Raw genomic sequence first — 17,636 nt, 5'->3', positions numbered from 1 at the left:
ATTATTTAATCAGCGCTCGGCGACTCCACCCTGGACTTTTTCTTGCGTGGCGGCATCGGATCATTTCAAAACTCAATTAACTTCTCACCGAGAGACTAATTGTCAAAACAAAGAAGAACCGCCAAAGTTAACCTAACCAAACCGTCCAAATCAAATTTTAAACGCACTGAAGTGTAGACGAATTACTGCCTTTATACACCGCAGAACGGAACAAAGCTAACGTCATTTCGCGTCGTTGTTTAATCAAACATCATATCGCGATTACTTAATTGAGGGATTATTAACTATTTCATTTACACACTGGCTGACTGTTCACTCCATGCCCGGTGGATTTCCGTTGCGGATTTCTTTAAGGCGAGAGTCAACAGGATCGGTTTGCTACATTTTGAATTATTATCATCACAAATATTGATTTTGCTCGTAAATGTTCAAGTTTAATGTTGAACGACAAACAGGAGCCGGTTTTTACATGTTCACCACAAAAAAGGTCATCCCATGAATTTTTCATCGACTGATGCGTATGTGGCAGCTTTCAAACATCAATACGATTACAGAGTTGACAGCGCAATCATAAAAATAATTTATTATTGATTGGACGATTAGAGCGGTAACAGTTCACCCCGAGTGATCCGCCGTCTTCGTCGAGGCTCAACAATCAAACGGAGTTGGGGGCGAAGTTACAAAACGAACAATTTGTTTAAGCTGGTTGGCTACAACGAGCACAAATAAGCAAACAATGAAGAATAAACAAAAGGTTTTGTAAAAGATTTAACTTTAAGTTGTCTTTCGTGTTTCACTGCTTCGAATGCCACCATTGGATTCTTGTAGACCAGCTTGAAGAGGAGTATTGATAAAAACATGTTTAGGATAATAAACAATTTAGTCACTGAATAGTATGTTATACGCCAAAATTGTCTTCTCTAGCGTGGTGTATATATTATTTTTTTCACTACTAGATACGTTAAAACCCTTTCTAATAATAATTATTAATTAAATTTGTTTGTCCGATGCGACGATCCGAGTTCTCATTTTTCAACGGTTGCTATGAAAATTGAAAATCTACGTTAACCAATAAAATCAAAGAAAATCTTTCGTTACTAGGTGACGGCTGTTTCATTATTGACCTTGGTTAATAATGAAAATATAGAATATAGCCTAAGTGAGTCTGTTTCGGCTCAGGGACGCGAGGGTCGCGGGTTCGATTCCGACCCAGGGCGAAATTTAAAAATAATTAAAAAAAAAAAAAGGCTATATTCTGTCTCGTGATTCGGAAGTCACGTTAAGCCATTGGTCCCGGTCTATTGAGTTGGTCACCATGCCCCTCATAGATTTGTAAACCAGTCCTAGACTGTGTAACAAATTTTTTTTTTTATTAACCTTGGGAGAGAAATTCTACTTCTGGGGTCGGTTCGAGAGTCAATAATGACGCCTTCTGAGACTAGTAGTGAAAAAACATTTTAATTTGCTAGTGTCAAGCTGAATTTTTTATTGAAAACTACTGAAGCGCTGTAAAAGAAAGATCAGTAGCTAGAATAGATCTGCGATCTCGTGATTCTAAGACTCTGGTAGTCCTCTAAATACGTTTACACCGCCAAATCACAAAAATCACGGTAAAAACGTTCCGAATCGGAAGTTTGTGATTGAAATTGCGCTCTGGTTCCGAAAATGTCCCAAATACTGGTGATCAAGTGATTTTAAGACTCTGGTTCTCCTCTAAATAGGTTTTTACGTCGCCAAATCACAAAAATCAAGCCAGTTATGTTAAAATCGACGAAACAGACATACTCGTAAGCTAGGCGAGCTCATTACGATAGACTAGTCACAGATTTATCGTTACTGCCCAGGTCTTTGACGTTTTGTCATGATCGAACAAAGTTCAAAACACAGTCAGAAGATTTCCCTTTCTAATGAATTTAAAACAGAAAACCAGACCTACAAAATGTCAAAGAACTGCTTAAAGTAAAAATATTTTAACAAGAAAAATCTACACAAACCGGTTATTTTTACCATCAACCTCTAATAGTTATTTAGAGTGAGGAAAGCAAAGCTTTCGTTCACGCGAATTGCGTGTTCGTTCTCGAAGCGGAAATGAGTAGACGATGCAATTCAAGTGAACGAAAGCGGCCTTACTCTCGAGTGCTGTATTTGATTTTGTTCGATACCTTCTTAGAAAGTGAGTTTGTAACTTTGTATTCAAAATTTTAAGGATGAACTGGAGTAACAATCTCAGCAAAAAGTTGACGAATTTTTATAATGCTATGAAACGTTTATTATGAGGAATCAATATTGCAAAAAAATGTTTTTATATTTTAATTTTAATCAGTTGTAAGTAAATTTTGTGTTTATTTTCTTGATATTTAGATAATTACTTACATGTAATTTTACAATCTTTTGGCTAAGACTGTACGTGAAAGGAAACATAACCAAACTAAATTTCAACATTTCATTGTATTTCTGTTAACGTTGTTAACGTAACATGCGATATGGGTATACCGGCATCAATTATATGCATTTTGTTCACTTTTTATTATAATATTAAAACAGCTGTATAACGTCGAAAACAGTGTTTTTCCACATACAGAGTGTCCCCAAAAAAAAAGACGAGTCCATAGCTCCCTTATTTATCGGACGATTTTAATTATCTATACACCAAATTAAATGGTTGTTAATAGACTACAAAACGGCTTAATAAATTCACCTATAGCTCCAAGGGCTTCAAGAATAAAATGTCAAAATATTTTTCTTCAAATGGGATTACATACTTTTTTTTAGTAATTCTGATAGAGATCTTAATTCTGAAAACAACAATGTATCACAAGTATAACTTCACATAAAAAAAAATAACACTAACTTTTGAAACAAATGACGAGCACCAAGCGAAAAGCTATCAAAATGCATTGCGTTACAATGTAATAACCAAATTAAGGTAGCTGGAAAAACAAATGACAAATAATAACATGTGGGATTGCGCAGATATGCCGCCAATGTTTAGCGCAAAATGGAACATAGACGACAGTAGCGTTTTTTTACTTTTTTTTTGGTAAATTTTTGGTATACTTGTGATACATTGTTGTTTTCAAAATGAAAATCTCTATCAGAATTACAAAAAAAAAATATGTAATGTCATTTGAAAAAAAATATTTTGACAGTTTACTCTTGAAGCCCATGGGGCTATACTTGAATTTATTAGGCCATTGTGTAGCCTATTAACAACCATTTAATTTGATGTACAGATAATTAAAATCTTCCGATAAATAATGGAGTTATGGACTCGTCTTCTTTTTTGGGGACACCCTGTATAATTAGCGATTACTCGGAAAATTCCCGACCAACTTTTTTTGTTAATTCATTAGAAAATTCTACGATATCGATACTTCATGTTTGAAAAATTTAAGAATAATACGGTGAATTCATCATCTTCTGGGAATAATAGGAAAAATGTTCAAAAAAATCTATCTTAAATAGTGATTAGGAAAGAAGCAATTTAAACTGACCAATGCTGTTGTTGATGTTAAGTTACCTATTAATTAGTTTTCCTGCTTTATTTGTAACTATGGATACATTTCAAATGATGCATATGCATTGTTGGGTATCCGCATTGTTTGTGCAATGACGGACGTTTTTAGGTTATAGTATTTTTCAGGTTATAGTATTTCTGCTAGGATGTTCCCTATTGGGAGAACGAACTGCGTACTCCTGAGGAGCAACTGTGGCACTCTCATCACACTGTCCATATAAGACAAGCATATCAAAATATTCTGAAGCGGTAAACATTACGCGTTTTTAATGACTTGTCAGAATTGTCAGAAATAATTTATTATGACATAATATTCAATTATAATGTCTTTGCAACAATCAAATTTGTTTCGATAGTTACCAATATAATTTTTTAAGGTGATTTTATATCTACACGCGATTGGTCAATTAAAAACGTTCTTATTTTAAAATCCAATGAGAATGGATTTTTTAAAATATTTTTCCTATTATTTCCAGAAGATAATGATTTCACCGTGTTATTTTGGTCCGCCAGTTCTGGGAGACCCTGTATAGGAGCATTGATCGATTTCTCATAAGAACGCGTGTAAAATATCTCGAAATTTAAAACGTAATAACTTTAAAATTCCTCGACCAAATTTTTTAAAATTTGGCACAGTACTTTAGCATGGACGAAAGGACTATTGTACCAATTTTGAGCAATTTTCGTCATTTGTCAATGTTACTCCAGTTCATCCTAAAATTAAATCACATTTTTGGACGGATCCATTGCTATGGAAAAAATAAAATACAAAATAAACAAAGTTCTGTAACGTCAGTAACGAAGTTTTGTGCACGTTCTGGAAATGGATGATGAAGAATTATATGTTCCTGATGATGTCCTGGAAGAGGCAAGTGCCGCAAGGTACCAAATGTGGCCTAAAAAATCAAAATTACATTATCAGGATGAATTGGAAAAAATTACAGAATTATGCGTGAATGAAAACCAGTGAGGAAAGACAGTGAGCGCAAAATGATGAGCGAAAGTGAAGTGAACGAAAGAGAAACCTTCACCCACTGGTGATTATAGAGACAGACTCACTTTCTAGGAAGGTATCCATCAAAGATTTTTTTTCAATTAACGAAAATAACTCATGTGATAGTTGGATGCGCATTTTAGTACAAAATGTATTTCATATTTTAACATTGTGGAGTCGAAAGAATTATTAATATTTTTTTAACTTCTACCACGGTTTCAAATTAAGACACTAATATCACCCGACATTTTTTCAAAAACAATATCCCAAGATTTCCCATTTTTTGGGAAAATTTTGATTTTATGACGAAAAGTTTGTTGCTTGGCAATAACAAGGAGACCCGTTAGGGCAACAAACTTTGAGTCTAATAAAATCAAAATTTTCCGAAAAAAATGGGAAGTCGAGTTATATTTGGCTAGACAAATTCCCGAATGAACAATTCAAACAAACATTCGGAACAACTAAACATCACAAAACGGATTATAGGTTAGTTTATATTCATCGTGGCACTTTTCCTGCAACAATTTACCTGTTGTATTCCAAATTCTTTTCACACTGTACTCAATATCACTGCTGGAGTCGTTTCTAAAACGATTTTTTAAATCCATTTCGGAAAACGTCAAAATAATTTTCTGACATTTTGGTCATTAATTTGTGTTACCAACAAAAACAAAAGCCTTGTCAACGTTGTTTTTCACCGAAAGGGAGATTTTTGTCGACGGAAGACGCATTTTCTGATCATGACTAGATTTTTTCGCGATATTCGGCACACTATTGCTCAGTATCACCTGTTTTCATAACATGAGGGAATTTGTCTTTATAATTTTTTGTTTTTATTTTTTATAGTGACAACTGATATGATAGTACAAATCATTGACAACCGATATGAAATTATACAAAGAAACAGCAAAAAACAATAATTTTAAGAAAATTCTTATAGCTACTGAATAACAGGCGAGTTTTTTGAAAGCAAAAATTAATTTGAATCAATCACTTCGGCTATTCGTTCGAGATTTTGCCGTCGATACTGAAACGGAATTTAGAAAGTGAGAGATAAAAAATGGCACTTTTCAACCCACCTGCTAGTGACATTTAAACAGGTTTCAAATCCATATTACTGTGGATTTCGTTTTTCTCTAAAATCGAGAGACGGCGTTATTACGCACGGTAATTTGAGGTCAATTTACGAGCAGGTGTCCGTAATCGCACTATCCACCCTCGAGAGCGCTTTTCTGTTTGTTAGTGACACAAAGAAAAATACACAAGAACGAAAAGCCCCCGCCAAATCGCACTCAACCTAATCAGCACCCCCGGCGCATTTTCATTTCACTTGCAACGTAAGTCGATCGAAATTTTATTAAAGAGTAATTATTCAAGTGATAATTAGCGACTCCGTTAATCTGACACTTTGATACATTACACTAATTGGTTTTTGATAAAATTCGCATTTGCGTATTGATAAGGTGGTCACGGCCACCTGTTAGCAGCTTGCTACACATCGGGATGATTCTTCAAATCAATCCGGCGCGAACCGGCGGTGAGAGTGGTGTGCGAGCGAATTCCGTCCAGTTCCAACGAGTTTCTTCTTCGTAAATGTGCCTCGCACGACATCTCCTAAAGGTAAAAGTGCAATTTTATTCCAGAATTATTCCGCAAACTGAATTAATAATCATCGCGGAAAAGGCGCGTTGCTCATAATGTTCTGACGCAAGTTGATGTTTATACATTCAAGTAAATTAAATATAACGAAAATCTGAGAAATATCACCGATAGTGGATCGTAAAACTGTCTCCAGTGTTCTGATGATATCAAAAATTAATGTGAAAACTCAAATGTGATCATTTATTGTTTTATTTACACTTCCACGCTACAAAACGTGTTTAAGCGTCATACAAAAGTAAATAGCGTTAAAAACAAATATTAATTAACAATAATCAGGAGAAGTTTACACAAATATGTGTTGACCAGATACCCATTTTTGCACAGCATTAATAAATTTCACAGAGTGCTGTTAGCAGCAATTACGAGTATATTGTGGGCTTTTAATTTTTTCAACTTGTGGTACTAATTACTAATTTACTTTAATTACTACTAATTTAAGTGCACAACTTAATTACGTTCGTTGCTGCAGCTATACATAAAATACAACAAATTAGTTTTCTCTTTGAATGTTTTTGGTGATTGTAAACTTCTCTTTACAGATTTAATGAATTGCTCTAACAATATTAATACCTAATTATGGTTGGAAATATGTATTTTGCTTTTGCTAAACTTCACAAAAAGCAATTATAAATTCCAATTTACATATATGTTTCGATATCTTTATCAATATAAATAATTTTGGTTTGTTTTTTATAAAAGTCATATCTCATTATCTCTAAATCCAGCAATAAAATGTGTCACAGCTTGATAAACCCAAATAATTTTAAAACACCCCTTACAATTTAAGTTGCGTACGTTTAGTCCATGCAATATTGTTACAGTTAATTTTGTAAATTGTTAATTCTAATTGACTATTAAAAAATTTCATCGTCAGTTGTAATGGTGATTAAAATTCAATAATTATGAAACATTAAAGTTGTTACGTATTTTTGCATTTTATAAAATTTATTATTAGAAGTGGAACCAATAAATGTACTAAAACGCACACCGCTTGTATCATTTGGTTTTAAGTTATTTTTTAAATAATTAATTAATTAGCAATACAAATTCGAAATACGGAATTGTAAAATACTTTCAAATGGATATAATCGTAATGAATTCTATTAAACATGGACGAAAATGAGAAAGACAAGAAAAAGAACGGAACACGTCTTTCCAGTAAAATCTAAAATTAATTTTAAATATAAAGGCATTAAAATTAAATCTAACTTTTAATTGGAATTAATTATTAATGTTGTAATTGTAAGTTAATCAGTATTGCATTTAATAATTGGTTCATATTGACTTCATATTTGTTCGTACGATTTGTACGAATATTTAAAATCATGAAATATCAAATAAACTGAAGAAATAATTGAAATTGTGAAAATTATTTCATCTGGCCATTTGTCTGTTGCTTCTTTTTTTTTCTCAAATAATAAGAAATTATTAATACCTAAACAAAGAGAACATTTATCGAAAAATGTATCGGGTGTTTTTTTTTATTTCACCTCAAAGTTGGCGTTGAAGAGTCGATTGTGAACGCACCACTCGTCAGTCTGCAAAGTAAAAACACAAACAACGCAAAAAATGGGGTTAGCTTTAAACAGCTGATTCGTGATCTGTAATCCGTGGTGCGTTCACAATCGACTCTTCAACGCCTGTTTTGAGGTGAAATTTTAAAAAACACACGATATAACAAACTTGAGTTTATTTTGTTTTAAATTAGTTGACATTTTTTACACGTCAAAAATACAATATTCCCAATTTCTCATTTTTCATTTCCCAAATAAAATAATAATTCCAAAATTTTTATGTAACTAGTGACTGTTAAAACATGTCTTAATTGAATAGAAAAATACGTTTGAATTTTTTTCTGCCACTCACCTTGCATTTCCACTTAATCAGAAAATTTCAACTGCTTTATTCTCTATTTCAGCAAAAATAATAAATGAAGCATCCTGGCAAGCCAAGTAGGTTGTTAATAATATTCATCTTTAACTGTTTTTTGAAATTAACATAATTAATTAATTCGCCGACTAATGACTCGCTAATTAGTATCAATTAATAAATTACTTCTTGTAGCCATTAATTTGCCACAAATTACTAAAACATTTTAATATCTCTACATTCTATCTGTGTCATGTGTCAATCTCGTTGTGACACATTTCAAGTTGCCTTTCCTTGGATAAACGTGTTCTCGATATAATATTCATTATTTGCTACTACTTTTCTAATCAGATAAACGAGTCAAGTCTGTTATCGAACCACGATCAAGACTATTACACTTTCATGCAAATTTATCCCGTAATAAATCATTCTGTTCGTTAAGTGCAGACTCTTGAACAAAAATGAAAAAACTGATGACTTTAAGGAGATAATCAATAATTCAAACATTATTATTCTAATTACAAAGGAGGTTAAGTACGATAAGCAAACCTTGCCACACTTTAAGGTCAACAAAGAAATGTTTTTCTTCTTTCTTTTTTGACTTGACTCTGACTGCAACATTTTTAAAGAGTGGAGCTTTAAGGACGTGAAATTTTTTCCCAAGATATTCTTCCGTCGTGCTCGCATAAAAATGAATTTTAATGGGAAAACGAAAGTGTGGCCGAACTTTCTGCGCATAAAAATACTTAACTTATTGTCGCGATGGAAAAGGGTGGAGCGGAGACAGAAAAAGAAATAACCGGAATTGGGTCTCTTATAAGGACAAGTATCAATTTTATAGCAAGTATTTCTATCGAGTTTACGAGCGTTATAAAAGTAATAGATTTTTCTCGTGTGCAGTTTAAATGTATCACTCAACCCATTACTGAATATTTCACGAAACTACAAATCACGGTTTCAACTGTTTAATGCGAGATGACAAATTGTGACTTGAAATTTACGATCATCGTCGGATATCGCTAAGGAGAATAAATACAAAATGCATTTCTATCGGCCATCTGTTTCACGCCACACGACCCAATTCCCTTATTTATGTCGGTGGTCTGACACTAGCGACTTTTAAAGCGAATAAATTCAACACGTCTGGATATCGTAAAGCACAAAGAAAACGTATCGATTGAAAAGTTCCCGCGTACGAAAAAGCTGCCCGTTAAAAGCGACATTTCCGTCGCCTCAACTATCTCAATCTGATAGTTATTGTGTGAAGAAAGAACGCCACCGAAATGAGAAATCCTTATTAAAACATCACTGTCTTCCCGGCCGGAAATTAAAACTTGCTCGGTTCAATTTCGGTTCCGGATGTATGAATTTAACGCGAAAACTAAAAACCGTATCGGTTAAACAAAATTGGGGAATTTAATTAAAAGGGGTATTTGCGACGGGCCGAATTTCAATTGGGGAAGCAAAACAACAACCTGATTAATAAGTTCATAAAAGTTGAGGTGAAATGGGGGAAATTATTTGCTTAGTTTCAACACTCAAGAGACCGATGCTTATTCGCGGAACAAGGTTGTAAAACAATATAAAAGTTCAAGTTTGTGCACGGTATATTTTTCTGTGATTAACGAACTGCTTGCCTACTAACGCCACTCGAGAGACCAAACTTGCGACCATTATCCTTTTTATCCTTCACCTTGACGACGACGCGCGTGTTTTCTATCTTGTGGTGGCCTTCGAGGTAATTAGTAACACTTAATAGGTTGATAATTAATCACGCACAAATCTGAAATAATGGCTCCGCAAACTAAGTACACAATTCATCCGCAACACACTTCCTTTCTACGAAATTAAATCAGATTTTATCAATTCACTGCTGTGCTATTTTAAATGTTTTTTACATCGTGGGTGGCTGTGATTTACAGTATACACATATATTTGCCGCTTCTTCTTGATTTGTAAATTTGACAGCTCACACTTGTTACTTTTCAGTTTTCATTGTTCATCATTTTTCAAAATGTTAGTTAAAATTTTCGCATTTAATTGTGGAGCAGCAATAGAGGACTTTGAAGACTAGTGTACATTTTAACATAAACATTATCCCACTTTAACAACACTAAAAATGGTTTATTCCCCGAAATACGTTTATCCCCTAGAAGGGTATGAAATTATTTTTTCTTTTAATTTATGTTGGTAGTGCTGTGTAAAGGTACTTAATAACTTGTTAATACAACGTGATCAAGAATGACTGAGTCTGTTGGTAGCAATGAAAATTTGAATGATTTTAGTACCATTGTAATCTAAACGCATTTCCGGTTGTCAGCTTTGACAGAGTTGACAGGAGAATTTGACGTTTACCATCAAAGGGTCATTTTTGTAATAGCATAAACATACCCGACATAACCAATTTTTTTTTTAAATGTCGTGTCAAGTTAAAACATCCGGTCAGTGCCAATTACGAAACAGAAAAACACCAATATTTTTCAATTGTTTCATTGCCAACAGACTCAGTCATTGTTGATCACGCTGTAATATAACTTAAAGTCCATTGAAAAATCAAAAAACCACCACCTGTTGCTTTAGGTTGGTAAAATTTAAAAAAACCCTAGGTAGATATTTTTCATACTATGTTGGTAACTATAAATTATAACATTTAGTTGATTAAAAATAAAATTCAATAGCTTTGAATTTCGTTCATATTGTTTTATTAGCACCACGTTTAATTTATTTATTGATTCTTATTATTTTTACTTAAACATGCCCAGAAAAACAAGACACTTAATAAACATTTAACCTCAAAATTACAAGTGTCACCAAATTTAACACTAGCCAGCGTTGCCGATAGTAATTATCGAGGAAAATGCGACGTTGGTGGTTTTTTGATTTTTGAATGGACTTTATACAATTTAGACAAAATCACTTTTAGCTTTTAGTGAATGTTTAAGACTAAACGGAAGTTGCTTTCGAAATTGTATAAAGTTGGAAAATGGAGAATTCTTGTATTCCTTACTGCCATGCATAGAAGAATTTCGCACATTTCCCATTTTTATATTTTTGTTAAAGTAACATTATTAACATAACCTTAAACTGTCAGATGTAAAATGCTGATGGATCATTTTTACTGCCAACATAAATTTAAGAAATAATTTAGTAACCTTTTAAAACATAAAAATATTCGATCATGTTGTATTTATTGCATTGCGTTCCTATTGAAATGGAATATTCAATAATGATAAGTGGACGTATTCACTGTTGGCTGGCAAGAATGAGTACGTTACAAAATACGAGTATTCCAATTTTCTAAAGCAAGAAACGTCTTCGGTGGCTCGCACTAAAGGCGTAATCAACAGATTTGTTCATGTCAGAAGTGCAAATAAAGGAAAAATCACTGGAGACTAAAGTAAAGTGAAATAGATTGGAGTAAAAAATAAGGTGTGATGACAATTTCGAGACTACAGAAAGAAATTACGTTATTTTGGAATAATAGTATGAGCATGTGACAAAAGATTTTTAAAAATAAGTGAAGAAGAGTGACCAAGTATTTTTTTTAACAATTTATGTTTGTGCTATGTTCTTGTCATTTTCCAATCAAATTAGAATTAATTGAACAGACGAAATTTGTTATGGAGTGATTTAATGCCCCTTTGTTGTTAGGCAACCAAATAATCACATGAATTGACCATTGGGATAGCAGAGTTATGCTATGTTAAATTTACACCCAACTAAGTACGGTGTAAAAGGAAGTTCCCGAAGCCTCTAGACGCCCTAACAAAACTAATTCGAAGATAATTTTCTGAACGAAATATTCACTAAACTTGCAGATTTTGTTTTTAATCTAAACAGTTAATTAATTATGGGAGATTCAGCTCCAATTTTAGAAATCATCAGCATTTCTTGTCAAAGTTGACATTTGCATAACTAGGACCAAAAGAAATACCATCGAACGATCGGACCCGATTCAATAAGCGTCCCTCATCACAATTTCAAATTCATCTGATTTCAACAATGCTAATCAGTCGCAATCTGTTCGAACGAAATGAGTCGCAGTTATGGCGATTAGTGTCTTCCTCGATGCGGATGTACCTTAATTAAATTCTTATTTTACATTTCACATTCATAATGCGAGTATATTCCTTTAGGTGAGTTGTGCTGAAAATATACCTACCTAATTTTAATCGAGAACATCCAGATTTAAAAATGTTTAATTCACATCATTTCTAGACCACAAATAATGTTGATTAGCGTTTAAAAAATATCTCTTTAGTTGTTTCCAAAAAATTCTTATTTTTGAACTCAATACTATCTACTTTTCTGGTTTACTAACTATACTTCGATAGTTTAAAAATTGCTTCAAATGAACAAGATAATTCCTTTCTTCTTTTTATTCATGACGTCACATTGTTTATTAACCAAGACACTAATATTTGTCGGATAAATAATACTGTGCATTACAATCTGGATATACGGGGTCTCCCAGAACTGGCGGACCAAAATAACACGGTGAAATCATTATCTTCTGGGAATAACAGGAAAAATATTTAAAAAAATCCACCCTCATTGGATTTTAAAATAAGAACGTTTTTAATTGACCAATCGCGTGTAGATATAAAATTACCTTAAAATATTATATTGGTAAATATCGAAACAAATTTGATTGTTGCAAAGACATTATAATTGAATATTATGTCATAATAAATTATTTCTGACAATTCTGACAGGTCATTAAAAACACGTAATGTTTACCGCTTCAGAATATTTTAATATGCTTGTCTTATATGGACAGTGTGATGAGAGTGCCACAGTTGCTCCTCAGGAGTACGCAGTTCGTTTTCCCAATGGGGAACATCCTAGCAGAAATACTATAACCTGAAAAATACTGTAACCTAAAAACGTCCGTCATTGCACAAACAATGCGGATACCCAACAATGCATATGCATCATTTGAAATATATCCATAGTTACAAATAAAGCAGGAAAACCAATTAATAGGTAACTTAACATCAACAACAGCATTGGTCAGTTTAAATTGCTTCTTTCCTAATCACTATTTAAGATAGATTTTTTTGAACATTTTTCCTATTATTCCCAGAAGATGATGAATTCACCGTATTATTTTGGTCCGCCAGTTCTGGGAGACCCTGTATACAGCATGTCCATAACAATTTCTAATTAAAGGCGCCATCGGATTTATAATGCATGTCTTAGTGTTAACAAAGATTTTTTTTTAAGAAAATGTTTACGGAAGAGTGATTGCAGCAGAAAGGACATCGCTTTCAACAATTCCTTTAATTATTATTAACATTTTACTTTACAACTGGACTAATTTCCGGTTATTGACGGCTTCACACTGACAGCCGCATCAATGACATTTCAAATTAAATTAAACATGCTGGTGAATCGTTCGAGAGAAGAGTTAATTTATGTTTAGAGCAAAATGGGGAGCACTTCGAGATTTTCCTTTAGTTAATTTTTAGATTATTATTCCGAATTCCAACTTTGATTTCTTTTTGCCGTTAATTTTTACTCTCATAACCTACCATTTTGTCGTCATTAATGCTACGTCAGATATCTGTCAAATAAACCCACAAAACATATCCGGTTGCAGTATTGTAAATAGCAGAATAAAAAAATGTTCTTAATTGTATTGCCAGCTTAAACAGTCCTTCTTGATCACCCGGTACATTCAAACTAAACGTTTATTTTATCTTGTATTCAAATAACATTTCTAACCTCAAAACGCAGAAGATGCAAACTTTGCGAATCAAGTTACGACCTACTTTTATTAATATAAATTGTACCATTATCCAATTGTAAGATAAAAAAATAATCATTGACTTTTTACATGAGTAACATCATTTATTCATCCCCAGTGTATCTCACTGAGATACGTATCTGGATCTATTTTTTGTACAACTAACAAATCAACCAATCGAACCTAATCTATAACAATAAATACAATCTTTCTAAATGCAGCTGATTGTAATGTCACTTTCCAGAGTGTCTGGATTATATTTTGGATGTAAGTACATAATTATGTAGACAGCAGCTAGAGTTACACGGTTTAGATTATCGTCACCCAGAAGCTTAACATAAATAAAACTGGGCTACAAGATTTTGTAAATAAAATGTTTACTATTTAAGAGTGAAAAATTCATTTCATCAATCTTGTTTGCGAATAATACCGTAGCAAGGGAACTATTTGCTGTTTATTTAGTAATGAAGCAACAAATGGAAACTTTTTCTCGATAATGATGATACATTTAAAATTGAGACTTGAAATCACAAAATAAAAATACAACAGAATCTTACCTAATTTCTTTCCTCATTTAAAACGAATTACCGTAATCGAAATTATTAAAGTTCCGGAGAAAATAAAAATTAAAGATGTCATTTGCCTCCTTAAGGAATTATCTAAAATTGTACATTGCAAATAAATACGATATTCTTTATACATTATATTAACCGATGTAATTATAATAACATCGAAATAGTCGAGGAGAAAATCCAGACATTATTCATATACAGCGTGTAACAGAAATAGGTGCATTAATTTTAACTGGTAATAGAACTCGTCAAAAGGAACAACTTTTTTATCTAACATTTTGCTGAAAAACGATGTTTAATTCCAAAAAAAAATTGGAGAGATTTTTCACTAAAATAGTCCTACGCCACTAAATACTGCAATGGCTAATTGAGATCAGGGCTAATATGAAAAAATGTCCATTTTCATCCAGAAAACGTGTTTTAACGCAGAAATCGAAATTCAAACAAATCCACCCGTATAGCAAAAAATCCACTTCGTAAGAATCTGGTTGTTTCACGTTTTTAGGTAGCTTAGTTTTAGAGATATGAACGATTTTAGGAAAATCTTTCCTACTTTTTTAAGCCATTACGCAACATTTTTCGCCAAAATGGCAGAGAAAAGTTGTTCCTTTTGATGAGTTCTATTACCAGTTAAAATTAATGTACTTATTTCTGTTACACCCTATATGTATGGACTAAAAGCTTCAAAAGTAATTTTTTTTATTTTGTCTCATTATACTCTTTTAATTATCAGAGGACATCATCTGTCCAAAGGAAATTTTCAGACTACTTTTATATACTCGTACGAGTAAAACACCTTTCTAAAAGTTTTATCAGCAACATCGACTCGAGGAAAGGATAAATAATTTTTAACCAACAACGTGCACAATTATTTTGTAAGTAAATGCCTGAACACGCATGACACTTAAATATGACGGAGTAGTTTTTTTTTACTCAAAAAACACTCTCCACACTTATGAACAAATATTTTTTATTATTTGAAAAACATTATTCCCAAATGTAACACGTGCATAGAAAATATTTGGAGAATTTTCATATTCATTACGTATCTAAGTGCTTCACCGAGGAAGATTTTCTGTGCTCTTCACATCTCCGTCTTGTTTTTTTTGTTATCATAAATAAATTTAAATGTATCATGACAAAATATTTTGGCGAAAAGAACACATTTACAGTACGGAGAGAAAATCTCGACTTGCCACAGTAGAGTCTCTAGGAAATGTATCATAAATCAAAAACCTCTGTACCATCAAAACGAAAAAATTGCTCAGAATTCTCGTCGGGCCAGCAACTTGTACATAACGACGTTTCTTTGAATATCGCCGTAAAGCTCCGTGGATGAGTCCAATTACTCATCCGGAAGCAATTTTTTGGGTCAAGTAATATGGACGTTTGCCACATACATAATTGTAAGCAGTTGTCATTAAATTCAACCGTCGGGACACCTTCCGCTTTTGGACAAGCGGAAATTGGTTTTGCGGGCGCGAGATTGGCTTTTAAAAAGCTCTTTCAGGTGCGAGTCTTCGTGACAGGTGAAATAATCCGAACCCGACGTCCGTATCTGCATACTCCGACATTACACACGTCCGCGTGATAAAATTTATAATCAATAACGGGATGATTGATAGTCGGTATCAGGTAGATCTGACTTTTTAATGAGGAGATGGTTTATAATAAACTCAAAAATGCTAATAAACTTTGATAATTTCAGATAGGTGTCGAGTACTTCAGATTATGGATTGTTCGCTCCACCAGATAAAGCTCTTCACAAGGGATAATTAACTATAACATATTTTCTTTCTATCACGACAATATTGGATATTTTCACTTGATGCGAGCTATATCCGTACTGCTAACTAGAATAACAAATATTTTATTCTAATCTGACCCACTCGTATTTTTATAATAATGCCGGATTATTTTGTGTTGCGCTAAATCAAACATTTATTTTGAAATGCGATCAAAGAAAATCTCTTCGTGGTTTATCCTGTCAACATTTTTACTCCACTAATGTATACATAGTTTCAAAACTTTATAATCCCCCCTTCGCTGTCAAATAATATTTCTTATCGCCGTTCTAGTTTTAGCAACGTACAAATGTAATCTTACTTTTACACAGTTTATCACATTCTCGGTATCAAAACCCATGCATCATCGCTCCAGTTCATTATATGCAAATTACTGACTTTATCGTAAAACGCTAACCACACTGTATGAATGCTACCAGATTATACAGTCGAAAAACCCCGATTTAAATGACAATGGGGTATTTACGTATATTGCTTTCCTGATTGTACAGTTCCAGTTATCATCATTTCTGAAGGAAAATTAAGTTGCAGCTCTATTATTGCACTTACGAGCTCTTTACGTATGCAGCAGTCTGGTTCAAGTACTTTTTTATTCAGAACGTAACGAGTCTCCATAAACCAGAACGGCAAGGCGAAATTAGTATTTCCGTTTTATTTTATCTCGAAAGCACAATGTTTCTACCGTGAATATAAGATTTTTTATAAAGCACGCTTTAGAACGTTTCTCCTGTGCTGCGTTCTAATGGAAAATATTCTTTAGAGTGCATATTAAAGATTACTGTTATGTTCAAACACGGAGAAGGTTCGTGTAAGCCCAGTCAAGGAACATTCTGCGCTACCACATTGTCACGAAACGTATAATCATTATCATAAATCTTTTAATACGTACCGAGCTTTTTTCAAATGTGAAAGTCCTCCAGAGCGAATAATAAACCATCTGAAAAGGACCTCTTATTCACGCAAAATGAATGTCGTCTGGTCACATTAATTGCACCAATGGAAAGAGGGTGATAAATGTTTTAGTTTTACGGTCGCTGACACGTTAGTAGTTCGATTTTTCGGTCTCCTGTTCCCACGAATTGTTCAACAGGTGGGTATAACAAGTATTTTTTATCTAAATTATAACCCTCGATTTCATAATTAATCGTCGTAAGTTAAATCGTTATCCAGTTTTCAGTGTATTTCTTAATTTTCTGCTCTTATTAAACAATGGATTCATTACATATGCGCTAAGTGTTAGGTAACAATATTCATTACCCACAGCCGTGGGTAAAGTCATTGCTCCGCGGGTTGTAACCAAGTCGCAAAATCGCATTTGTAAATCATCTTGCTGTTGTGATGCAGCGCAATATTGTCGTATTTGCTCGCGTGTACTGCCCGTTACTCACGAGGCTGAAGTTGATCATTACACGCTCGTTGAATGTGGCTCATTTCATAACTATATGTTTAAGTAATTGTTCTCATAGCC

At 33.2% G+C, this 17,636-nt stretch overlaps 1 protein-coding gene across 5 annotated transcripts in view; it reads left to right on the top strand.

Moving 5' to 3' along the window:
* Positions 1 to 17,636, top strand: part of SPR (Sex peptide receptor) — a 202,008-nt gene that overhangs the window by 141,853 nt on the left and 42,519 nt on the right. Inside the window, exon 1 of one of the 5 annotated variants that reach the window (XM_069040822.1) lies at positions 5,979 to 6,131. The exons of the other annotated variants lie outside the window; for them this stretch is intronic. The gene's annotated coding sequence lies outside the window, so the exon portion shown is untranslated. Of the gene's footprint in view, positions 1 to 5,978; positions 6,132 to 17,636 lie in introns of those variants that run through there. 5 annotated transcript variants of the gene reach the window in all.

The sequence above is a fragment of the Tenebrio molitor genome, chromosome 1 (assembly GCF_963966145.1).
Source record: "Tenebrio molitor chromosome 1, icTenMoli1.1, whole genome shotgun sequence".
Taxonomy (NCBI): Eukaryota; Metazoa; Arthropoda; class Insecta; order Coleoptera; family Tenebrionidae; genus Tenebrio; species Tenebrio molitor.
Note: the sequence above shows the minus strand (reverse complement) of the source record. Positions and strands in the feature narration are given on the sequence as shown.